At 42.0% G+C, this 19086-nt stretch overlaps 1 pseudogene; it reads right to left on the bottom strand.

The window, feature by feature from the left end:
* Window positions 1-682: 682 nt before the first annotated feature.
* The window catches only part of LOC123592729, a 33491-nt pseudogene continuing 15087 nt past the window's right edge, over window positions 683-19086 (bottom strand).

The following is a 19086-nucleotide window of genomic DNA, read 5'->3' as shown; positions in this document are numbered from 1 at the left end:
TCTTAGGAATTCAGATCTCCTGATTGCCTTGTCATGGGCTCAAGGGGAGTTATGATTTTATAGATTGTTTGGTTTTCTCTCATTGTTGGGATAGGAGGTATGTTCTCTCGTGGCTTTCTACCTCACTGTGGGTTTTAATTTGAACTTCTTTCATGACTAATGAGTTTGAGCTTTTTTTTTTTTTTTTTTTTTTTTTTTTTTTTTTTTTGCAGAGCCAGCTGAATCTTTCTTTAAGAAAAGACACTTGAGGGGCGCCTGGGTGGCGCAGTCGGTTAAGCGTCCAACTTCAGCCAGGTCACGATCTCGCGGTCCGTGAGTTCGAGCCCCGCGTCAGGCTCTGGGCTGATGGCTCAGAGCCTGGAGCCTGTTTCCGATTCTGTGTCTCCCTCTCTCTCTGCCCGTCCCCCGTTCATGCTCTGTCTCTCTCTGTCCCAAAAATAAATAAATGTTGAAAAAAAAAAAAAAAAAAAAAGAAAAGACACTTGAATTGACTTTTAGTTAGGGCCATGGGCAAGAGAAGATACCCAGGCAGTAGACTACTCCTAAGGGTAGAATGAGGACTGGGGCTGAGCCTCAGGTGGGTCTCCTGTTCCCAGTCACTCCCCTGCACATTCCCCCAAAGGCTCTCCTGTGGCAGCCACAGGGAAAGGGTGACTGGGGGAGGGGGAACATCAGTGACTGCTCACTTGGATAAGACATCAGGTGACTTAGACACCAGCTTCCCATTCCAGGTCTCGATCTTCTTCCCAACCATGGCTTTGGAGTAGCTGAGCAGCGGAAGGAGCTGGAGTCCCTGCCAGAGCTGAAGCTGGACTGGAAGGAGCTCAGGCTATAGTTGAGGCCAGGGCTCGTGAGTCTATGGGGATAGACTGAGGTCAGCCTACCTGAGTATCTGCTTGTCATCTTTGTATGGATCCTCACATTCTGCATCTCAGGTTCCATCCAGCTCTCCTCACCCTCAAGCAGATCTTGATGTTCAGGGACAGCTTGATGTTCATGAGCTCCTGGTACTCATGCAGTACCTGGATCCTGTCCATACCATGTCCTTCTTGGCTTGCTGCAGGGCAGCTTCCAGCTCAGCCAGCTTGGCATTGGTGTCCTTAATGACAAGCTACCCACACTGCTCAGCCTCAGTGATGGAGGCCTTCAGGGAAGCCCTTTTTGGCCTTTGAGGGTCTAGATCTAAGCATGGAATTGTCTGATGTTCCGACTCATCTCAGAAATCTCCATCTTTGTACGATAGGGGTTATCCCCGTGCTTCCCAGCCAGTGTCTGCAGTTCCTTGTACTTGACCTGGTACGTGGTCTCAGCCTTCGCCTGGCTATGGTTAGTAATCTCCTTGTACTGGGCCTTGACCTCCGTGTTGACGCCTTCTGGTCCAGGGAGTGGCTGTTGCCCATGAAGAGGACCATGGAGGTGTCAGAGATCTGCGACTGAGGCTCTTGGTTTTCTTCTTCATACAGCGGTCTTAGGGAGTCAATCTTGTTGGGGAGCCACTCCAGGTGGGACTCCAAATTTGCCTTATTCATGTAAGCTTCATCCCCAGCCTTTTTCACAAGGACAAATTCATTCTCCATCTCTGCAAGCTCTTTTATCTCTCTTTGATCTCTTCCTTATGCTTATTCGTGACGTCCTCCACCAGCCCCTGAATGTTGCCAGGTTCTGTCTCCAGCTTCAGCTTCTTCTGGGCTACTGTGTTCAGCTGCTGCCCAAGGCTGTTAATGCAGCTCTTGAACATGTTGTTCATGTTGCTCTGAGCCATTTTTTGGTCCTATGAGAGACTCCACTTGGTCTCCGTAATCTGGTTCTGCTGCTCTAGGTTCTACACTTTGTTGATAAAGGAATTGTTTTGTGGAGTTGTTATTTTGGCTCTTGATCTGCTCCTTATCCTGAGTGGGCACGGCCTGGGTGTTGGAGTCTACTCCCAGCTTAAATGGGCTCAGCAGGCTCTGTTTTACTGAGACAGCTGTGATGTTCTATATACCCGTGGCCCTGCTATAGCCCCTGACCACACTCATACTGATGCCCACCTGTGAGAGGGCTGAGGAACCGATGTGGGTGTCAGGCACACTTGTGTATGAACAGCAGCTGAAGGCCCAAGGGCCAGAGGTGGACACCTTGTAGGACTTATGGGTCACCCTGATGGACACAATGGAGTCTGCAGTGGAGGTGAGTAGGCTGAACCAGACAGAGACTTTGAGGAAACACTGAGAAGCTGTTTCTAGGTGTGGGACCTTGAATACCTTTTAATATAACAACCATGTTTTGCATTTACGTGCTCCATTGCCTTTGTCTGAAATGCTTTTTCCTTTTATGCTCTGCCTGTTTCTTCAAGGGTCACTTCTAGGGTCCCTTTGTCCATGCAACTATCTCTAACCATGACTGTCTTCATTCACCTCCCCTATCAAACCTTGCTTTCTCCACCCCTCCATTTACCCAGTATTTTGTGCTGTTTGAATTAGGGAACTGGGATTTGGGGAAAGATACCACTTTTTTCTGGTTTCTATTAGTTTTCCTTATGACCAGCTAGGATAAGCAGAGCAGGAGGATGAGAGGTAGTATACATGCTCAGGGTGGATTTTCCTGGGACTTGGAGAGAGGAATAGGTCACAGAAACAATTTCTTCTGAAACTGTTAAGGCTACACTTCATTTCCCCAAAGAAAGAGTTTACAGTCAGGGAATTTGTAGGAGGGTCATCTCATAAATGCCCTGAAGGCATCCTCCTGGTTTGGGTTGTGTTTTGTTCCTTGCCAGGCACTTTTCCTGGTTAATTGAGCCCAAATTGCTGAAAACAAACTTTCTCGGGGTTATCCTCATCCTGCTGGGTATCAGCTTTCCCTAAAACCAAAATTGCTGCTTAGTCTAGACCTGCACGTTTATTGTTCTATTTTAAGAGAAGCCCCAAATCCGCACCAGAATAGCAGAGGTGGCTGCTCTACACAAAACTGCCTTTCTTTATGGCATTTGCTTGTCTCCCTCACAGCCATGAACCCTTTGTATGCTGTCTGTCCCCGGCAACTTCTGGGCAGACCTCAGCTGCTTTGTTACTGTCTGGGGCAGCAGCAAAGCCAGAAATAGTGTTTTCAAAGTGAGAGAAGAGAAAAATAGGATACGTCTCAGTCACAGAAAAGCAAGCCTGAATTCTGAGGGTGGTCATAAAAGACCACCTGTTAATTAAGCCATGACCAGACATACCTGTCTTTCTTTTCCTCTGACTCCGTGGACTGCATTTTTCCTTTACATTTTGCTTCTCTGTCAGCATTTCTGGGTGAATTGGTAAAGCACATCAGTTTTCTATGATTCTTTTTTTTTTTTTTTTAACATTTATTCATTTTTGAAAGTGAGAGAGACAGAGCATGAGCAGGGGAGGGGCAGAGAGAGAGGGAGACAGAGAATCCGAAGCAGGCTCTAGGCTCCGAGCTGTCAGCACAGAGCCCGACGCGGGGCTCGAACTCACGGACCACGAGATCATGACCTGAGTCGAAGTCGGATGCTTAACCGACTGAGCCACCCAGGCGCCCCAGTTTTCTATGATTCTTTCCCGTAGTGACCTCAAGGCAGTGGTGTGCTGGTAAACGTTTACTGACTGGCTCTCTGGGAAGAGGAGCCCTGATTTGCAGTGTTTACCCATTTCTGTAGTATATATACTTTCACCATAGCTGATTAAAAAGATTTTTTAAAATGTTTATTTTTGAGAGAGAGAGAACACAAGTGGGGGAGGGACAGAGAGAGAGGGAGATGCAGAATCCAAAGCAGGCTCCAAGCTCTGAGCTGTCAGCACAGAGCCCGATGTGGGGCTCAAACTCACAAACCGTGAGATCATGACCTGACCCGAAGTCGGACGCCCAGCTGACTGAGCCACCCAGCTGTCCCATCATCATAGCTCATTTTAAGCTACTAATGTGAGATCACTGAAAATGGAGTTGGACAGAGACATGCAATAGCACACAATTATATAGCGTCTCCACCATATGAGCGAAATAGGTGTAAGTAACCTCAAGATCATAGATCAGTGATTGGCAAGTGATGGCCTGTAGGCCACATCTGACACATGGCCTGTTACTGTGCAGCCTGTGAGCTAAGATTGGTTTTTAATTTTTTAAAGCATTGTTAAAAAAAACAATATATGACAGAGACTATCTGTGACTCTCACAACGTAAAGTATTTAGTATTTGTCCCTTTGCAGTAAAAGTTTACTGGCCCCAGCATAGATAACAGTAAAATTTGAATTTTTTTACTGTTGGGTTTTAATATTATTTATTTAACTGTAAATGTATATTATTTAATTTTTTATAACAGCCGTGTTTAACAAGCCACAAAGTTCCTCCAAATTGAATAGTTGGTTCTCATGATCTGGTAGGAGCTGACATTAGCACACCACTGCCTGGAGGGTCATTGCTTTAGGGACCTTAAGAGTTCTTTAGTCCAATATCTTCACATTATAGATGGGGAAACTGAGACCCAAAGAGGAGAATGATTTACTCAAGATCACTTGGCAAATTAGTGGCTGAGCCAGGTTTTCTACCCGCTAGTTTTGTTGTGTTTGGTCATTTGATGCTGTCTAACAAATGCCCGTGGTCTCTTTTTTATTGCTTTTACCTCTTAACTCCCTGATTTCCCCTGAAGTCTGAGCTGGCACTTGGCACCCTATGGTATACCCCAGCACCGCACAGCCTCGGCTAACACGTGGAAGCACTGTCACATTGACTTAGCTGTGACCCTGTTCACATTTACTGACTTACTCCTTTTTCTGTTGACTTTGAGGATATTCTTTTTCTGTCCTCTAGATTGTTGCCCTGGGTTTTTTCTCAGCTCCTGACTTTTTACCCAGTCTTGGTTTCTTCTGACAGGATAGTGTTCTTGCATCAGCCTCCTTGACCATCACCTCCCCTTTGGGGTTTGCACTGAGCACTCTTCTGCTAAATCCTTGTTCTCATCAGACTGGTACCCTGTTTTTTGTGGGAGAACCTGATTTTTTTCTGAGGTCCTATGGTTGGGGAGGGGAGAACAGAGGAAGCTGGGTTGAGAAAGAGGAAAATGCTGGTATCAGGGGTGTGTGACTAGGGTTGCATCTCCTGTGAATTGTTGAATGAGGAGAAGGATCCAGGCTGGAGACAGAGAGGGAGAGGTACAGAGAGGAAAAGAGAGAAGAGAGGGACAGGGAGGAGAGAAGAGAAGCAAGGAGCAGAGATAAGCTCCGGGTTCCATGGCTTCCATAGTCCCATGAGGCTGGGGTGCTTTGGAAGTGTCACTAGTAATCTTATAATCAACTCCCACATACTTTGAGCTAGTCTAAGTGGATTCTTGCTCCTTGTGACCAAAATTCTTGCTCCTTTTTAAAAATTTAAAAAATTTTTAAATTAAAAAAAATTTTTTTTTAATTTATTGTCAAATTAGTTTCCATACAACACCCAGTGCTCATCCCAACAGGTGCCCTCCTCAATACCCATCACCCACCCTCCCCTCCCTCCCACCCCCCATCAACTCCTTGTGACCAAAATGGTCTCCAGTTAAAACACTGGAAGTCTCAGAATGTTTACGGACTGGGAATAGCCGAGGCCCTGAGAGCAAATGACCCTGTGAATGAGCAGGCACCTTTCCATAGGAGTCCCCTGTCTGTCCAGAAGCTATGGCAGGGTTCCAGTTGCTTTCCGCTGTTTTCACCCCTCTTTTCCCAGAGTGGTTGAATGCCAAAGGATTGTTTATAGCATCATTAATGTGGTCGAAGGCAGTGGCAACTACAGCCTGATTTTGATATATGCTAAGGTTCCAAAAGAAAGCGATAAATTATAAAAGATCTTCTATGAGTGTGAAAATAATAAAAAAAAATCTTAGTTTGAAGAAACTTTTCATTTTATGTTTGTTTCTATGAAGCAAAATTACCTGTTTATTGTTAATCAACAACACCTGTAAAGAAAAAAAAAACACCTGTAAAGAAAAAAATACATAGTCAGAATTGTATTTCCCTGTAAATAATACTTTCACTTTGACTTTCTGCCTGTCCATCTTTACATAGGTAAACTTTTGCACAGTTGTGTGCAAAATGATACACACACATTTTTCAGTTATGGAAAGTTTCTATGTTTCTATAATCTGTGGCATTTTTCATTTCTCATGGTTGAGTGATAGTGTTTCTAGTGGATTTGCCACAGTTTGCTTAATTTATTCTATAATTGGATGTTTAGATTGTTTCCAATTTTTGCTCTCATTTTCAATAATTCAGTGAACATTTTTTTATATTTGACTTTATAATCAAAATGCAAAATTCCTCAGCAAAAATCCCCAGAGTGGGATTACCGGGTGATGTGGGAAGGCTAGCTCCGGAAGAAACACTGAGTTTAGAGTCAGAGACCTAGGATTGGTCTTTGATCTACTACCAGTGTGATCTTGTGCAAATTACTGCATGTCAATGATCTACAGTTTTCTCACCTGTAAACTTGACTTATACTAATTCATACCTCATAGGATTTTGAGGAGCATTAATGAGATAATCATAAGTATTAGCACATAGCATACTTAGATGAGTTAGTTGAAAGAGGATAGACATTTTTATTCTTTTTGTTCCATATCACCAAGTTCTTTTTCAGAAGATAGAATCATCAGTGACAATGAGTATATGCAGATTTGAGGGCAAACTTACCAGAATTGAATTTTATGATTTTAAAGGGCAATATAATAGACCTAATATATTCAAAGATACTGAGGGATATTCTGAAGTGTGCAAAAAAAAAATGCTTAGATACTAAAAAGTAAAATAAATAAATTACCACAGTACACAAAGCACAGCACGGTATGAAATGATAGAACTAAGAAAGGATCAAAGAGACTGAGGTGGGGAAGCAGCTGTGGCAGAGGAAGTCAGTACTTTTCTGATGCATCTCTAACCTTTGCCAGGTCTGCTTATGGGTGGGCCCTGCTCAATAGTTCCCTTTCCTCTAAATGAGCAGTGCACCGTTCTCTCTCCGGGCCCTGGCAGATGCTCCCCAACTCCATTCTTCTCTGCCCTCCACCCTTAGAGGAGCAGATGTAGCGTGGGGAGGGAACAATGCCTACATTGTAAGCCCAGCTCTCACACACAACTCCGTGCCTCCCTCCCCACCACAGAGGCTGCTGCCCATGCTGCCAGAGCCTTCAGCCCACTCCTGTGCCCACTCAGACTCCTTCCTGCCAGACCCCAGGGGGCAGACAATGCCTACTTGTACTCAGGCCCTGGTTTCCTTCTTGCAAGGAAGCCGACCTCCCTTTGCAGAATAGCCTTTGGCTCATCTGTGGCTTAGGATGGCAGGGTTCTCTCTCTACAGCTGAGTCCTTGGCACTGGAAGAAGGGACAGTCCCCTAAATTCCAAGGGATCTGGAGGAAATGACTTGAGTCTATTCCTTCTTCTTGTGAGACTTAAGTGGTCTGGACTGTTAAATGAAGGGGAAGCATCAGAACAACTATGGTGAGCCCCATGATTCACAACTGTTCTTCTGGAAAAGTCCATAGTCTCTATAGCATGGTCCTTTTTGAGCACCCATGCTGTGGGCTGAAAAAAACAACTCTGCATCAGGCAGATTTAAAATCCAGTACAAAAACTTTCTGATGTGGGTAGTAGATTTCTTCTCCTTTAATGGTGCTTGATATTCTATAAAGCTCTTTCTCATCTATTCTCTTTGAGGGAGACGGGAGTATAAACAGGGAAACCGAGGCCCAGGGATGGAGAGTAGTTAATAAGTTTGGAACTGGGACTTTGGAATCTAGGTCATTAGTCTCCTGGGCAAAATTGTGTTCTTTCTGCCACACCATACTGAGCCTCGTGAAGAGCATGGAGAGGGCAGGAAATGAGCAACCTCAGGGATGCAGAAGAGGATCCCAGGGGATAAGCCTGGAGGGACTTTGCCAACAGCAGAGCTGCCCTGGGAGGAGCTTACTGAGTAGAAGCAATACAGGACTCTGAGATTTCTTCTCAGTTGGGTTTTCACCAGAGCTCCTTTATGGTTTCCTGCGGTCACCTCTCTCCCCAGGGATCTTTGGCTTCTAGTAGGACTGAGAAGAGTGCTCTGAGCTAAGCCTTTGTGAGATGCCATGGACTGAGGGCAGCTGCTCAAAACTGGATTGTAATGGCTGGAGGATCTCTGATCGCTTAGATTAGAGATCAGTAGTCTCTATTTTTCCCTTCTAATTGACCCTCAGTGTTTCTCCCTTCTCATCAAGTGTGATCATTTTAAAAGGAAAGTCCCCCTGCTCAATAATTTTCCATGGCTTCCCATTCCCTCAGGAAAAGTACAATCCCTGCAAGATGACATACAAGGTCTTTGTGGGCTTGTGCTGGACCCTAGCCCCTGATCCTCCTCCCCACTACTTTTTCTCTGACTCCCACCCTGGCCCTATGCTCCCTTTTTAAAAAACTTTGGTGAGTTTCCTAAAGGGAATATGCTGTTTTATGCTTCCATGCTTTTTTCCATGCTGTGCTCTCTGCCTGGAATGCCTTTCTTATTTTGAAAAAAAAAATTTTTTTTTTTTATTTGAGAGAGATGGTGGGGGGGAGAGCGAGCACTGGGGAGAGGGGCAGAGGGAGGGAGTCCCAAGCAGGCTCCATGTTCAATACGGAGCTGCTATAAACATTGGGGTGCATGTGTCCCTTCAAATAAGCATACCTGTATCCCTTGGATAAATACCTAGTAATGCAATTGTGGGCTCGTAGGGTAGTTCCATTTTTAATTTTTTGAGGAACCTCCATACTGTTTTCCAGAGTGGCTGCTCCGGTTTGCATTCCCACCAGTAGTGCAAAAGAGATCCTCTCTCTCCACATCCTCGCCAACATCTGTTGTTGCCTGAGTTGTTAATGCTAGCCATTCTGACAGGTGTAAGGTGGTATCTCATTGTGGTTTTGATGTGTATTTCCCTGATGATGAGTAATGTGGAGCATGTTTTCATGTGTCGGTTGGCCATCTGGATGTCTTCTTTGGAGAAGTGTCTATTCATGTCTTTTGCGCATTTCTTCACTGGATTATTTGTTTTTTGGGTGTTGAGTTTGAAAAGTTCTTTATAGATTTTGGATACCAACCCTTTATCTGATATGTCATTTGCAAATATCTTCTCCCATTCTGTTGGTTGCCTTTTAGTTTTGCTGATTGTTTCCTTTGCTGTGCAGAAGCTTTTTATTTTGATGAGGTCCCGGTAGTTCATTTTTGCTTTTGTTTCCCTTGCCTCCGGAGACGTGTTGAGTAAGAAGTTGCTGTGGCCAAGATCAAAGAGGTTTTTGCCTGCTTTCTCCTTGAGGATTTTGATGGCTTCCTGCCTTCAATTGGGGTCTTTCATCCATTTTGAGTTTATTTTTGTGTATGGTGTAAGAAAGTGGTCCAGGTTCATTCTTCTGCATGTCGCTGTCCAGTTTTCCCAGCACCACTTGCTGAAGAGACTGTCTTTATTCCACTGGATATTCTTTCCTGCTTTGTCAAAGATTAGTTGGCCATACATTTGTGGGTCCATTTCTGGGCTCTCTATTCTGTTCCGTTGATCTGAGTGTCTGTTTTTGTGCCATCTCCTTTTGCATTCTGAGTTGGATCTTTATGATGGTGGCCTCTGGCTCCCACTGGTCTCACTGTCCATGTCACTAGAGTCACACTGGGTGCTCTCAGTTCCTGAAAGATTTCTTCCTGCTTTAAGAACTTCACAATACTATTTCTTCTGTGTAGAGTGCTACTCCCTCAGTTTTGATATGCACGAGCCAGCCTGACTCTTTGTCAGCCCACCTAGCCTATGAGATGGGAAACCTTGGATTCTGGTGTATGAACTCTTTGAGCCATGTGATTGCTTATTGCTAATAAGGCTTACACGTGTGTGCCCATGAGGTGGTCACCATGCTTTAAAAGAGTGAAGAAAAGATAAACAAAGCATTCTGGTGTCTTGAGGAGGCATAGCAGAGGAAAGAAAAGGAAGGAAGGAAGGTAGGAATTAATCAGTCAGACTCTTATCAAATCTAAGTCCAAATTCTGGCCTCTCACTCATTAGGTGTGGGATTTTGGACAAGTTACTTAGTCTCTCTAACCTTAGTTTTCTCATTTGTAAACTGGGGTTAATAATGGTTTTTGTCTCTCATGGTTTTAGTGTGTGTAATGAAGTTTAGCACAGTGTATGCTGCATAAGTCCTCAACTTCATTTATAATTCATTTATTAGAAAACACAGTGTATGTGAATATACAAGCATTTATTCAAAATCACTTCAAAATCTCTTTTCTCCCTGCTTCTTCCTTTATCTCTTCTCTCCCTTCCTCTGCCCCTCTGTTTTGTCTTTTTCCTTTCCTTCCTCCTCCCTTCCTCCATTCCTCCTTCCCTCCCTTCCTACCTTCTTTTTCCTTCCTTTCATAAACTTTGTTGGATGCCTACTGTGTGCCAGGCAATATCCCAGAGTCTGGGAAAAGACTTTGGTGAGAAGAATGTGTGTTTTGTTTTCTTACCCACGTCCCTGAGTGAACTTTGAATTTGTCTATATAACTTAGTCTCAAATGACAGGCCCAGCAAATCTAAAGAGGTTAGGGGTGGTGGGGTGTGGATAAAAAGGTTCTGGGGATGAAAAGGTTTCATCTGGGTCTCTCATCTGGTCATCCCCAGATCTCTCCTCTCCGCCCACTGCCCAGCAGGGAAGTCTCCACTTGTGATATGAAAATGCCCTTTCAACAGCACCAGTGTGGAAGCTCAGATATTTGTAACAGTTGCTTAATTTCAGGAACAGAGATCTATTTTGCCAACTTATGCTCCCACCGGACCTCTCTCTGCACAGTCTGAACTTGGAATGAAATCCAAACCACGAAGTCTTAAACTCTTGAAACTTAGCAAGGGGAAACAAAAGGGAGGGGATGGTGATTTCCAGGTTCAAAGAAAAAAGCTTCACCAGGCTCATGGATGAAGGAGTTGACCTAAAATATAATCATCCAGAAATAATATTCTGAAGATTTCCTTTACTAGAATCAGAGACCTATTGGTAAAACTTTCTTTGTAACTGAGAGATATAGAGAGGTAACGTGGGGGAATAGTTCTCCTTTCCAGAGCGTTCAATCAAGAGTTGTTTTGTGATGTCACCTGCTCAGAGAAAATGTTTTCCTTTTTTGGCTAGGAAAGATCATCTGTGGCAAATGGATTTGTAAGTTTGAATCCCCAGTTATATTGCTTACGTTTTAGAGGTGTATTTCACAATGACCCTGTCCCAAGATGAAGAGGCTTTAAAATGAGTGAGACCAAAGACTATTAGCATAGTTCAAAGCAGATTGGCCATTCATAGGCAAACTGGGATTATGAAGGGTAATTACTCTGATGTGGTATTTCCTATTCCTCCTTCAGAGTGCACCTCAGATTTCAGCTTCTCTGTAAAGTGTTCCTATTCCTCTTCCCCTCAGCCTGTGTCACCTACTTCCCCTGGCCTATTCTCCTAACTCCTGTCAGCTGCCTCCTGCCCCAGATATGTGACCTTCTCTCTAGACCTGCTGGTCACACACCCTGCCCTAATCTGCTGTCTTCAGAACCACCACTTGGGCCCCTCATAAAGCCTGAAATCTTGGGGAAAAGGGTGGGGAGTTGTAACTTATCCAAAGTGATGGGCGTTTCCTCATTCAATACCACTCTGAGTCAGAGGGCTTTCTTAGTCTACCTGTGTGCTTGTAGGGAGGGGAATGAGAAGAGATATGGTTCCTGCACCAGTCCCTGGGAGGGGTTGCTGGCTATGATAGTAGTCTGAAAGCTCTAGAAGGAAGAACTGCATGTGCAGAGCCTGTCCCAGGGATCAGACTTGGCTTAGCCAGCCTTACCAGTCCTTTGGTGGAGAAGAAGGAGAGGTCGCAGAAGACAGTTTTGCTGGCCTGAGTTGACTTAGATCATGGGTGTGGTGAGACCTGGGACCATATGAAGGCTACGTGGGTGAAGAGGGGTCTCAGCAAACTGGGGGGCATGAGATTATGGTGTTTTTTTTTTTTTTTTTGTCTTTTTCATTTTAGTTTATTGTGTTTTCTGACTTAAAACTTTTTTTATATGAGTTTGGTTGACACATAATGTGGTATTAGTTTTGGGTGTATAACAGTGATTCAGCATCTGTATAGTTATGCTGTGCTCACCACTAGTGTAGCTACTGTCTATCACCATACGATGCTATTATCATATTGACTATTCCCTAGGCTGTGCCTTTTATTCCTGTGATTTATTAATTCCATAACTGGAAGCCTATATCTCCCATTCCCTTTTACCCATTTTGCCCATGCCTCCACCCCCTTCCATCAGTTTGTTCTTTGTATTTATAGGACTTCAAAAACTGCTTCTGTTTTTTGTTTGTATATTTTATTTTTTTAGAGTCCCCATATGAGTGAAATCACATGGTATTTGTCTTTCTCAGTCTGACTTATTTCCCTAAGCATAATGCCCTTTTGAGCTTATGGTTTAAGTTCTGTTATCGGTGCCCCAGAAGTTGGGCCCATGAATCTAACTTGATAGGACTGGAAGAAGCTTCTGGAAGAGTGGGAACTAAAATCCTAGAGCTTTGCTGGGTGACAGGTCTTTAGTATGGGGCAAGAGAAGGAGAAGCTTATACGTCGAGGCAAGATCCTTCCTGCTTTCTAGCTTTGGATTCAAGAGCCATGGTTAACTCTAACACAACCCTATCTGCAAAGTCCTCAGATCTTTCCTCCAGGAAGCCTACAGTCTGGCCTGGGCTGAGAAGGAGAGGAATGTACACTCCCTGGGCTAGGTGGTTTGGCTTCCAGAAAGGACTCTAATATGAAGCTTTTGTGGTAGTATTGAAAATGGTGGTTTTAAAACAAGTTTAACCATGTTTATTTGACACCACCCTTCCAAAGGTGGAGCCTAAACTGCTTTTGAATATGGGCTTCCCTTTAGACTCACTTCTAACTAATGGGACATGCCAGAGGGGTTGCTACCTGACTTCTCAGGCTAGGTTTGGAAAGGCTATACAACTTCTTGGAACCCAAGCTGCCATGTTGTAGGGAGGCGCAGGCCACAAGGAGAAGCCATGTGTGGGTACTTAAGCTGACAGGACCAGTTCAAGTCTCACCTAACAGGCAGCTTCCATTGCCAAACATTAAATAAGAGAGCCTTCAGATGAAATGAGATGAGCCCTCAGGTGTTGACCCTACCCTGTTGATGCAACCTGCCATCACCAAGTCCTACCCAAGTTGCAGATTCATGAAAGAAATAAATGTTGCATTGTTTTAAGTCACTAAGTTTTGGGGTAGTTTGTTACATATCAAAGAGGTAACAAGAACACAAAATGCCAGAGTTATCTGGCTTCTGTCATTTGTTAGACATGTGGGTATGTTGTCTTCCGCCCCCCAGCAGGAAAATTATTCAGTAAATCATGGCACACTCAAAATGCACAATATCCTACAGCCATTAAAAATGCTATTTTTGAAGAACTTCTTTATAATTTTTTTTAATGTTTATTCATTTTTTGAGAGGGAGAGGGGGAGAACATGAGCAGGGGAGGGGCAGAGAGAGAGAGAGAGAGAGAAAGAGAGAGACAGAGAGAGAGAGAGAGAGGATCCGAAGTGGGCTCTGCACTGACAGCAGAGAGCCCAATGTGGGGCTTGAACTCATGAACTGTGAGATCATGACCTGGGCTGAAGTCAGATGCTTAACTGACTGAAGCCCCCAGGCATTCCTGAAGAATTTCTAATGACTTGAGAAAATGCTCTTTTTATAGTATTGAATTAAAAAATGCAAGTGCAACTCTGCATATATGCTAGAATCCCAATTTTGTTTTAAAAACATGTGCATATGAAAACAAAGGGGAACACGTGTATATGATCAAGTGGTAGGATTATAAGATATCTTTAATTTTTGTCCATTTTCAATTTTCTGTAATGTATATATGCTGTTATTATAATGAGAAAAAATTGTCACATTAAAAGAGATGAACTGTGGCTTTCTTTTTTGTCACAGAAAACAGTGTCATTTTCTCATTCTTAATTTCCAGTTTCCAATTTTGCATAAGGGGAGACTTCATAGTCATTCTAGGAAATGGTTCCCAGTAGATAATAGTAATTGAAAAACTGACTTTATCCGAATGAATGTAATTAAGTGAGTTTTCATCAGAGTTTCAAAAAAAAAAAAAAATAGCTCTTTTGTTCTTCCCTTCTCCTCTTCTTTTTCTCTTATATAAGCTTGACCAAACCATGTTTCATCATACTGAATGTCAGAGTCTTCTAAAAACTTCCTGCTTCCTGGAACAGTCTCTTGGAGCTGCCTCCATGTCCTGCTCCGATTCCCATACCCAAACTCAGGATTTTCTTCTCCTTTAGGAGCAAGAAATATCTTTCTGGAACTGTATCTGTAAAAGGCACATTTGTGGTACAAAATTAGTCTCCAGATGAAAGCTTTCTCTCTATACAGTCCTAATTCAACGTTGTAATCCAGGAGATAGTAAATGAGTCAAATAATGTTAGATTTGGAAGAAACCCCATAGATGATCTGATTTACCTCTTTCTTCCAAAGAGAGGGAAATCCAATGGTATTCCCAAGGTAATGGCATGAATGAAGACACACCAGCATCAGGGCCAAGTTTTTCTGACTGGAGACAGCAGAGCCTGGTGGAAAAAATGAGGGTGTTGGTACCAGACATCCTTGGGTTCATGTGTTTGCTCTGCTAGTTATTGACTGTAAAATTGGACGAAGTTACTTAATCTCAGTTGCCCCACCTGTAAATTGAGGAGAATAGCAGGTACCTTGAAGAACTGCTGTGATATTAGAAATACTATATTTCATCCTTCCTTCAGATGATCAAAAAAAAAAAAAGTTGCTCTTGCTAGGCTTTATTTGAGCACATAGTTTCTTCAGAGGAATCAGTTCAAGGATCACTGATACAGACAAGTATAGACCCAAGAAACAAATATAGGCATTTTCAAAGTCCACAGTTTTAAACACCTGAGTTAACAAATACCTTTCCCAGGCCAACACCGTCCTCCTCCCAAGCTGACCAGTTTGACTCTTAACACTTGGTGGGTTGTCATTGCGCCTTCACCTCATTTGCCCCCTTAGCCAAATACCTCATTCTCCTCCTAGTGTCCATGGTTTACTTTACTTCTGTACCCATTTTTAATTAAAAAATTTTTTTAATGTTTATTTACTTTTGAGAGAGAGCGAGAGAGCGAGCGAGTGTGAGAGAGAGGATGAGAGGCAGAGAGAGGGAGACACAGAATCTGAAGCAGGTCCCAGGCTCTGAGCTGTCAGCACAGAGCCTGATGTGGGGCTTGAACTCATGAACCATGAGATCATGACCTGAGCTGAAGTCAGATGCTTAACCAACTGAGCCATCCAGGCACCCCTGTACCCATTTTTAAAAATAATCCTTTTCCTTCTTCTGTATCTTCTAACACATGTCAGTTACCCCAGAAAAAAAATCTCTTTTTATTTTATCCATAAATATAAAAAACTCCCTAAGTCCTAGAGGCATGTATAATATACTTATGGTCATGATTCATTTGTGTGTGGGAAAATGAAATCCATATGCTTTTGCTTTAGTGTTATTAGATTGTAATAAAACATGATTAAAAGTGAAATAACATTTTTCATCCATCAGATTGGCAAGAATAACAAATACTTATAATATCTATTGATAAAGGTGAAGGGAAATTTATATTATTATATACTATTATGTTAATGGTAATTAATATAATATTATGTACTAATGTTTTGCATCAATAAGTGATTATTGATGCAGCCCTTTTGGAGAACATTTTGGCCCAATCTGTTAGAATAAAAAATGTATTTATCCTTTACTTGGATGTATGAACAAAGAGGCATGTTCGAGAATATTTACTAAAGCATTATTTATAATAAAAAACCACAAGCGTTTCTTGGTAGGGAAATGATTAAATGAATTAATGGTTCATTCATTTTATGGAATACTCTGAAGAAGTTAAAAATAAATGTGATAGATCTATGTTTGCCAACATGGAAAGGTATCTAAGACAGTGTTATGTGAAAAGCACAAGATGGTGAACAATGTGTATGGTACGATACTATTATATAATATGTAATTACATTAAAAAATGTGGAAGGATATGCTCCAAATTGGTAAGAGTGGTTATTTTTGGAGAAGAAAGTGGGTTTTTTAGGAAAAAAATTAAATAATTAGGATGTTTTTACTTAGAAAATTAAAAAAAAACAAATAACATTTTAAAATTCAATTATGACTAAAACCCACAAAAACTCCCCATGTGATTCTGATGTTTATACAGGTTTGGAGGCCAAACTGTGTGATCTATTGCTCTGTAACAAATTACCTTAAATTTAAAATTTAGCAGCTTAAAGTAACATACTTTTTAAGGATGGATTACCTAGCCCCCTGCTTTAGGATCTCTCAAAAGACTGCTCTCAAGGTGTTATCTGGGGCTGTGATCTCATTTCATCAGTCTATTGAGGAAGGCTTTGCTTTTAAGATCACTCACATTGTTTTTGGCAGAATTCAATCTCTCATAGGCTGTTGGATTGAGAGCTTCAGTTTTTTATGGCTATTAGGCAAAGACCACCCTCACTGCCTTGTCATGTGACCCTTTCTAATATGGCAGCTTGCTTCATCTAAGTGTGCGAGTTGAGAAGGCAATAGAGAGAGACCAGCAAGATGGAAATCAGTCTTTTGCAACCTAATCATGGAAGTAACGTGCCCTCACTTTGCCATATTCTATTCATTAGAAGCAAGTCACTAGGTCCAGCCAATGCTACGGAGGGAATGGATTCCACAATGACATGAATACCAGGATGTGGGGGATCACTGACAGCCACATAGGATCCTGCTTACCACAGAAACCACTGGCTTAAGTAATTACGAAAACATCTGAAAATGAACATATTTTTGTCAAACACCATCATTCATATTTTAGATTTGCTTGTTCAATTCCACTTTCTACTTTAATTATAAGAATTACTTAAATATTTTTATACCTTAATGTATTTCTTAAACAATATCTCATATTGGTTAAATATACCTTTTTGGACCAGCCTAAGAACTCCATCATCATCTAGGTCAGAGTTTCCATGGGATAATGCATTTGAGTTCTGTACAGCACTTCCACACATTATGGGGACATCATTCACTTGTAAACTGGGGGAATAGGACCACTCAATCTAGAGATTAAGATGACCAGTATATTTTCAAATCTCTCTCAGAATTTGCTTGTAATGGGTGTTTGCTTCAGTTCACATTGCTGTAGAAATACCACCCCAAAACTTAATGGCTTAAAACAACAGCAACCATTTTATTATTGTTAATGAATTGGTGGTTGGCTGTAGTCAGCTGTTCTGACTGGAGCTGAATGGTGTAGGATGACGTCACTCATGTGTCTGGTGGCTGGCAAACCGGTTGTTCAGCTGGGACAGCTCTTCTCCATATGGACTCTCATTCCCCAGTAAGTTAGCCTGGGCTTCTGCATATGGTGATCTGAGGACAAATCTCATTGGTCAAAGCAAGTTACATGGCTGAGCCTGGAGTCAGAATGGGAGGGGAACTGCCTAAGGGAGGCTGGATTCACAGTGTGAATAGCCACCAAAAGGTACAAATCTTGTCAACCAGTAAAGGAGTCACTACATTTTTGGGTCTCACTTCACGGAGTGTATCTCAGTGAAAACTGATCCAGTCCTTGTATAGCACTAGGCCAGGGCTGTTGCAGTTTGAGGAAGTAAATATGAATGACATTTCTTCCATTCATCTCTGTGCTCTAAGCTCTATCATCGTAGCAATAAAGGCCAATCAGCATCAACATGCATACCTGGATTGCATTAACTCAGCCACCTGCAAGGAAAAAGCATCAGCAAGTAATAGTTTAATGTCATGCCCTTGACTTTCATTCATGGTCAATATGAAAAGTGATCATTGGAAGAGATCTGTATATCTTTAGTGGAATCAATGTGGAGAATGCTATTAGGAATGATTTTCAGTGTCCCTCATATGAAGTGTCAAATGATAAATTCCTTCCAGAAATTAGTATCAGGAAGATGCTTATTTTGCCTGAAAAGGGTAATCAATCAGTCTTCTTTATAAGGCAGTAAGAATCAATAACCTCTCTTTTTTGGCTTTGGATGGTATAAATAGCTGAAGTTAAATGTAATGGTTATTTATTTATTTATTTGAGATAGAGAGAGAGAGAGAAAGAAAGTGTGTGTGTGCGTGCAAGCAGGGGAGGGACAGAGAGAGGGAGGGAGAGAGAGAATCCCAAGCAGGCTCTGTGCCTAGTGTGGAACCCAACATGGGGCTCAATGCCATGACTGTGAGTTTATGACCTGAGCTGAAATCAAGAGTTGGAAGCTCAACCTACTGAGCCACCCAGGCACCCCTAAATGTAATGTTTTATTACAGTAACTCTTAGCCCTGTTAGCTATGGCTTTTGATACATTTATTTCCCTCTCTCTCTTTACCAAACGTTATCTTTCTGTTTTAATCCTAATTTTTTGGGAATGTTTTGGGGATTAAAATTACAAATACATGAACAAACAGATAAACATATTAAGCAATCTCAGTTTTGCTGCTAACAAGTTATGTAATCATTTAAAAAAACAATAATCACATAAGCATTTAAAAAATAATTTCCCTCATGCATAAAATGTTGAGATAAGATTGGACCAAGTGATCTTTCAAGTCCCTTTGGCATTTAATAACTCCCAAACTGTTTCTCCTGTGACTTTTTCACTTGAACATTTTATATTTTATGATTTAGTCCAGCTGTTAAGTGTCTTGAATGGCTTAGTAGAAAACGGTGAATTCCGATCTCTTTTAGTGTGGTTTAAGATTTTTTCAAATATTGTCAGTTTGGCAAAAAGTGATGGATATTGGCAAGCCATTGTCCCTTGTTGTTAAGATCCAGATGTACAGTGTTTCTAGGGAAGTGTAAAGCATATGGCACTGATTCATAGTATAGCTCATCCGCAGTGTTCATCAAAACCCACTTGACATCTGTGAAACCTCTATGGCTTGACATATAAAAAGCTTTAAGTTTGATTTGCTTTTAAAAATAACTTAGAACCTAAAAGTTACCAAAAGGCAACCATTGACTCTCAAGTGCTCATAAATTCAACCAAACACTTTCCTAATGATAATTAGGGGATAATT

The sequence above is a fragment of the Leopardus geoffroyi genome, chromosome D4 (assembly GCF_018350155.1).
Source record: "Leopardus geoffroyi isolate Oge1 chromosome D4, O.geoffroyi_Oge1_pat1.0, whole genome shotgun sequence".
Classification (NCBI taxonomy): Eukaryota; Metazoa; Chordata; class Mammalia; order Carnivora; family Felidae; genus Leopardus; species Leopardus geoffroyi.
This window is presented reverse-complemented; position numbering and strand designations above follow the sequence as displayed.